This window comes from Hibiscus syriacus, unplaced genomic scaffold (assembly GCF_006381635.1).
Source record: "Hibiscus syriacus cultivar Baekdansim isolate YM2019G1 unplaced genomic scaffold, ASM638163v2 tig00110940_pilon, whole genome shotgun sequence".
Classification (NCBI taxonomy): domain Eukaryota; kingdom Viridiplantae; phylum Streptophyta; class Magnoliopsida; order Malvales; family Malvaceae; genus Hibiscus; species Hibiscus syriacus.
In genome coordinates this window covers 2808167-2815678 of record NW_024062923.1, presented here as the reverse complement: position 1 = coordinate 2815678, position 7512 = coordinate 2808167, and the positions used below count along the sequence as shown (strand labels likewise).

Genomic DNA, 7512 nt, shown 5'->3' with positions numbered 1-7512 from the left:
GAGCCAACTTGAATCCATCATGTCCGGCACGACAGAGGGTTTCTCAAGAAGCCTACATATGACGCCATGTGAATCGGGCTCTTGAATGGTGGGAGGGACCTCTTCAATGATGACAGTGGCCTCTTGAACGGTGGGAGGGGACTCTCGAGGAATGATATGGGGGGCCTCTTCAACGATAGGAGTGGACTCTTGAGGGATGACAGGCGAGTCGGGCTTCTTCTTGCGGTGTCTTCGCACTATTGGGGTGTACGGAGACTTAATAGCACGTGCACGCTGTCTGATGCGTGAACTCCGTCGTGCAAGCATAACCCGACGTAAAGCATCCACTCTATCGGGCCGCTAAATAATTAAATACAAAAATCAGTAAATAAACAGACATGATATTTAAACAGTGAAAACAAGACAAATATGTTTCAAACTTGCATTGTATTCACCCAAGTCATTATTCTATCATAGTTCACAAAATGCATCAGATAACAAAGAAAATATGTTTCAAACTAATACCCTGAAGTTAGTATTTGTTTTGTCTATTGGTTGAAGTAAATTTATCCATTCAAGTTTCAATTTGCAGAAGAAGAAATAGTTTACTTTCGCAACACGAAACTTAAAATCGCAACGCGAAACCAAAATCGCAACGCGAAATGAAAATCGCAACGACAGAATCGCAATGCGAAACCAAAATCGCAACGAAAGAATCGCAACGCGAAATGAAAATCGCAATGCGATTTTGGTTTCGCGTTGCGATCTTGTCGTTGCGATTTTGGTTTCGCGTTGCGATTCTGTCGTTGCGATTTTCATTTCGCGTTGCGATTTTGGTTTCGCGTTGCGATTTTAAGTTTCGTGTTGCGAAAGTAAACTATTTCTTCTTCTGCAAATTGAAACTTGAATGGATAAATTTACTTTCAACCAAAGACAAACAAAGACAAATACTATTTCACAGTGTTAAAGAATACACAGTTTTAGCAGAATTGGCAGCAACCGAACAAATTTACTTTCAACCAAAAGACAAAACAAAGACAAATATTTCACAGTGTTAAAGAATACACAGTTTAGCAGAATTGGCAGCAACCGAACAAATTTACTTTCAACCAAAAGACAAAACAAGACAAATATATTTCACAGTGTTAAAGAATACACAGTTTAGCAGAATTGGCAGCAACCGAACAAATTTACTTTCAACCAAAAGACAAAACAAGACAAATACTATTTCACAGTGTTAAAGAATACACAGTTTAGCAGAATTGGCAGCAACCGAATAAATTTACTTTCAACCAAAAGACAAACAAAGACAAATACTATTTCACAGTGTTAAAGAATACACAGTTTAGCAGAATTGGCAGCAACCGAATAAATTTACTAAGCAATCTAAGTGAAATGGCTAATCTAAGTGAAATTACGAGTAAATTTATCATTAAGTTAAATATGGAAAATCTTAAACTTACCTCGTTGCGTAGAGTATGAACCTCATTCTGCAACGATACTATCATCTCACGTAGAGCGGCAACCTCACCACGTAAAGTTGACACCTCCACACGCCATGCACCATCGTTATCGCGTAGAGTACCGATCTCCTCACGCAAGGCATTGACCTCATCACGTAACTCCCTTGACTCATCCCGTTGAGGTGGAGGTGGAGAACAGGGAGATAGGAGTCGTGGCATCTTTGCCGGTCGCCTATCATGAGGTGATGGTGGAGAAGAGGCTCGATGATGTGACGGGATAGGTGATGGCTCTCGTTCTAGAGGTGTATAGTCGTCACGATCGGGTGATGGCTCTAGGTGAGGTGATGGCTCTCGAATTGGAGGAAGTGGATGCTGCTCATCATCCGTGCCATCAAAAAACTCTGACTAGCTTGCCACCAATCAGTGGCAAGCTCTTCCTCCGTGGGTGACAGTCTTTGTAATGGAATGTTGGCCTCCTAAAATATAAACTCAAACAAAGTTAAACGTCTACTATTAATAACTTGTTTATATTATATGAAAGTATTTGTGTTAACTTACATTATTTATTGTGGCATATGGTATTAAGTCTTCCCAATCCAACAGAGTTTTCCTCTTCCAGGAAATAGCCCTGGGAATATCATTTGACGTTTTTATTGCATATGTACGCATGCTGGGGAAAGCCTCGAATATCCAAATCTACAAACAATATAATAACAAAATTAGTAATTGTTAAATAATTAATTATAATTTTAGAAACATTATATAGAAATTCTTACCTTAAAGGCCCAAACAAAGCCTGACAAAGTGTATTTGGACCATCGCCCCGCAAACTTTTGCGGTCATCAAAGGCAGACGACAACTTAGTCCAGGTAGCTTTCCATATATACGAACCCCACGGAAACAGATTCCATGCATTCAGGTCCTCTACCAATATTATTAGCTCCCGATGAATAGGTTGTCTGGCCTCTCTGCCTAAAAAGCCGGCATACACAAGTAGTAGAAGGCATACTCGGACAACATCGGCGTCTTCCATCCGAGTGAAACCAGCTTTCTTATTAAATAATTTCTTCAGGTCGTCGACATGTAGGTTCGGCTTCTCCATTGACTCATCCGGAAAAACCCGGGATAACCATGATGGGCGGGCGATATGACGAGTGTACCAGCCTACATCATCGTGTCCGAATCGTAGACCAGTGATTAAGCAGAACTCCTTCCGCCCAAAGCAAGTATACGCTGGTGGAAAATGAAACCATATCTCTTCCTCACCACGTTGTATACTGTCGGGTAGATTTGATGTCATGGTCTGAAGCCACAAATGGGTCAAATTAGCATCTCCACCCGGATGCTGTACTCTCAGCCATGGCCCGAAGCAGGTTTCCTCAAACAATTGTCTTTGAGCAGGTGAAAGCTTCTTTGCAATTGTAGTGGCCAGGCTGACTTTATTTCTCAAGGTCAATTGAGCCGAAAAAAATTTCTACAAAAACAATAAACATACCAAGTTAGATATACCAAAAACTACACTGTGAAGATATACCAAAAACAATAAACATAAAAAGTAGTAGTTTATTCTTGAAACTAAAATTTGCAACACTGTTTTGTCTTTTGGTTGAAATGAAAATCGCAACGAGAGAATCGCAACGCGAGATGACAATCGCAACGAGAGAATCGCAACGCGAAATGAAAATCGCAACGAGAGAATCGCAACGCGAAATGAAAATCGCAACGAGAGAATCGCAACGCGAAATGAAAATCGCAATGCGATTTTGGTTTCGCGTTGCGATTCTCTCGTTGCGATTTTCATTTCGCGTTGCGATTCTCTCGTTGCGACAGTCATTCTCTCGTTGCGATTTTCATTTATCTCGTTGCGACTCTTCTGCAAATTGAAACTTGAATGGATTGCATTACTTCAACCAAAAGACAGAACAAAGACAAAGACAAATACTAACTTGAAAATCGCAACGAGAGAATAGCAACGCGAAATGAAAATCGCAACGAGAGAATCTTAACGCGAAATGAAATCTAAGTGAAATGCTTAATCTATTATTGAAATGACCAGTAAACTTATCATCAGTTTCAATATGAAAAACCTACAATAATGCAAACATTTCAAAATAAAAATAATTAAAAAAACTAACCCTCGGAGGTTGATTTTCCATTTCTGAATATTGTGAGGGATTTCTGACCGTGAATGGTTGTGAGGGATTTCGCCGGAGATGGGGACGGAAATCTTCGGAGATGGGGACGGATTTCTTCGCCGTAGAGAGTGAGAGATGGAGATGGGACTGAGTTGTGATTTTAGGTTTTAGGTTATGAGTTGCGATTACGGGATTTTGTCTTAATATTCTTTTTGTAATTTGAAAATAAAATACGCGTAGCGATTATAATGGCGCTTTAAATATCGCGTTGCGATTTACGGATACGCGTTGCGATTTTATGTATTATCGTTGCGATTTACGGATACGCGTTGCGATATACGGATACGCATTGCGATTTACCCATACGCGTTGCGATTTTACGGATACACGTTGCGATTTACGGATACGCGTTGCGATTTATGTGTTCGCGTTGCGATTTTCATATTCGCGTTGCGATTATTGAAAATCGCAATGCGAATTTGTACTATCGCATCGCGATTTTCAAGAATCGCGTTGCGATTTTGGAAACTGATTTGCGATTCTGGGAATCGCGTTGCGATTTTTATTTCGCGTTGCGATTTTGTTGGTCATTTTGGCAAATCCAAAAAAAGTTGGTTAAAATCGTATATTATAACTTTTTTTTGGTCACTGAGGCGATTTTCTCAATAAAGAAACATAGAAAATAAAATAAAATAAATAAATAAAGTAAACAAAAAAATAAAAAAAGATAAATAAATAACGTGAATAAAATATAATAAACAAAATAAAAAAATGAAGTAAATTAAATATAAGATAATAATAGTAAGAATAACATATACACAATAAATAAATAAATAGATAAAAAAACAACATCATATTAATAATATATATATACTAATATTAATATTAATAAACTCTCCTATCATTTCAACGGAATTGGGGGAGGAAACATTTAGTGAATGAAGACAAATGTGGGGCTAGGTAGGTTTGTATAGGTAATATAATAATAATAAAATAATATATATAATAATAATAAAGACAAAAGATTTAAAAAAAATAAAAATAATATAATATAATAATAATGAATAAAACGAAATTAAATAAAAACATAGAAAATAAATAGAAATATATATATATATTAATTATATAAAATATGTATATATATACATAAGTAAAGATTTACAAAAATAATAGTTATAAATAATATATATATATGGTAATGTTTAAAAATATATATATATATAATATAATAATATTAAACAACTCTCCTATCATTTCAACGAAATTGGGGGAGGAAAAATTTAGTGAATGAAACAAATGTGGGGTAGGTAGGTTTGTATAGGTAATATAATAATAATATAATATATATATAATAATAATAGACAAAGATTTTAAAAAAAAAATATAATATAATAATGAATAAAAACGAAATTAAATAAAATATAGAAAATAATAGAAATATATATATATATATATATATTATATTTATATACATGAAAACAATAATGATAACGAAAAAAATAAATAATAAATAACAATATATATATATTAAATAAAATAAAAATTAATTGCGAAATATATATATATATATATAAGGGGTTAAATTTAAAGAAAGTCATTAGAAAGTTAAATTCGAAATAAAATTGAGTTTAAAATCGGAGTTAGGGATCATATTGAGCCTTAAAAAATTCAAGAGGATTAAAAGTGTAGTTTCCCTTTTTTAACGAAAACACGCGGATCCTGCAGAATGGGTCGGGTTAACGCGCGGATCTAAATCGGGTTAATGGGCCGAGTATTTAAGTTAAAAATATTAAACTTCATTTGTTCTCTCATTTCCAAACAGAAACATCTTCCCCCATTTGTTATTTTCTCTGGTTTGTTCTTCAAGCTGAAGAACAACCACCCCATTTTCCAGATTCCGGTCGTTGCGCCGCCTTGCCAGCCGCCGTTGAACGGCGCCAACCGCCGCTCACCGGCGACAAAATATAAAAAGTTTCTGTTTTTTTTAAAAGCCCTTCGTATACTCGTTCCAAAAATCTAAATAGTTTTTTTAGATCAAGCCTCGAAGAGAGTAGATCTACGAACGAAGGTTCGAAAAATCCTCCCTCCTCTGTCATTGGCTTTTTGTTTCGAATCAACCAAAATGGAGTATAAACGACATGCATGCAAGAGAACGAACCGAAAGCAAGGTAAGATTTTTACCTATTATTTCACTGCAAAACGAGTTACAAAAGATTTTAACTTTGTATAGTATTTTTCTGGTATTTTGCGCGTAATCCTTGTGTCCCCATGTGTGTAAACGTTACATTTATTTATAGGACAATAAAATACTGTTTTTAGTCTCCATTTTCTTCCTAAAGTCTAATGGTTGTTGCATGTTTGACATTGGTGCCGAGAAATCCGGAGGAGAACGCGGTTGTGGGGCTGGAACGGTGTTGGGATGAACTGATGGACGGAGAGCGGCGCAATAGGGTTTCTTGGAAACCCTAATCTTGGAACAAGTCTTGGGCCACTTGGGTTTTGGTTGTTTGGGCCTTGTCCCTAATTTGTTGGTCTTGGACCAGAAATGATGTGTCTACAAGCTCTTTCCAAATTAGTCATAAACTTTTGAATATTCTAATTTTATTCTCAAATTCATCCAAATGTGTAATTAGTTTCAATCATAGTTTAACCTAAATTTTGTTTTTTCAAACATATAATAATATGACTTGGTGTAATGATTTTATCAACAAGGGATGTGATTAGTATATAAATATAGTTTGGGATGAAATTGGAATGTTCAAAAAGTTTGGGGACCAATTTAGAATGAATGTCATAGTTTAGGGATTAAATTGAAATGTTTTAAAGTCTGAGGACTAATTTAGAATGATAGTCATAGCTTAATGATAAAATTGGAATATTCAAAAGTTTAAGGATCATTTAAAATGAGGTCATACTTTGAGGATATGTGATGCAATTAACTCTAAAATAAGTTTAGGGTAAAATTTGGAAGGCAATGTAATGATGAGGACTGATTTTACTATTATGTCTATAAGATATAAAGAACCAGTTGTCTGGCTGTAGTGGTGTAAGGGGATCCATTTGGTTCGGGTTCTGACCCCTAAAATTGCAATTCTAACGTGCTTGCTGTTTCTGTATAATGCTATGCAGGATTCTTGCAAGACGACCTTTTACTGGATTGAAGGAAAGGCTTAAAGCTAAAGAACTGGAAGAAGATGATCTTACCTAAAAGAGCTTCGGGTTGTGATAATCGCCATTGTTTCTAGGGTTTTTTTAGTGAATTGCTTTGCATTTTGTCTGTGTGAGTATAATAAAACTATTGGTTTAGGAAATGTTTTACTTGTTTGGCTTTAAATTTTTTGAACTTCGCCGATGATTATACTGTGCTTTTTTTGCTCGGTTTTATTGGGTTGGGTTCGTCGGATACGAAACTGTTGAATTTTCAGAAGGTTATTTTCATGTATTGATTATACTCATCAAATAGCACAAACTAACCGTTATGATATATGTGTAGGTTTATCTTTTGTACAAAAAAAAAATAAATTTAAAATAATTATTAAATTAATTCGAAGTTAATGTGGAAATTATTTGTTTTGAGAGTATTATTATTTCAAAAATAGAAAATCACGTTTGGTTCGCTGGAATATTTTTGAGGGAATTGAAATCTATAAAGGAATTGAAATCTGAATCTAAAACATGTTTGGTTGACAGAAAATTGAATTGAAATATAATTTCATATTCTGTTTGATTCGCATACATGTCAGATGAATTTGATTTCAGTAATGTGAAATGACAGAATTGCCCTTTTTGTTTTTTTGCTTAATTTTAGTTTGTTTTATAACTTACATGTAGCAATATATTATAAATTTTTTAAAAATATTAAAATTTTATTTTATTGATTGATTATTCATTTCAATAAATTATAAAAATTATACTAATAAATATCATAGGTTAAA

General features: G+C 34.7%; 1 long non-coding RNA gene across 1 annotated transcript; it reads left to right on the top strand.

The window, feature by feature from the left end:
- The first annotated feature begins 5396 nt into the window (after positions 1–5396).
- On the top strand, positions 5397–6950 carry LOC120147649. The gene is made up of 2 exons (XR_005518303.1): positions 5397–5745; positions 6707–6950. It is a non-coding gene; the product is annotated as an uncharacterized LOC120147649 (long non-coding RNA).
- The last annotated feature ends 562 nt before the right edge of the window (positions 6951–7512 follow it).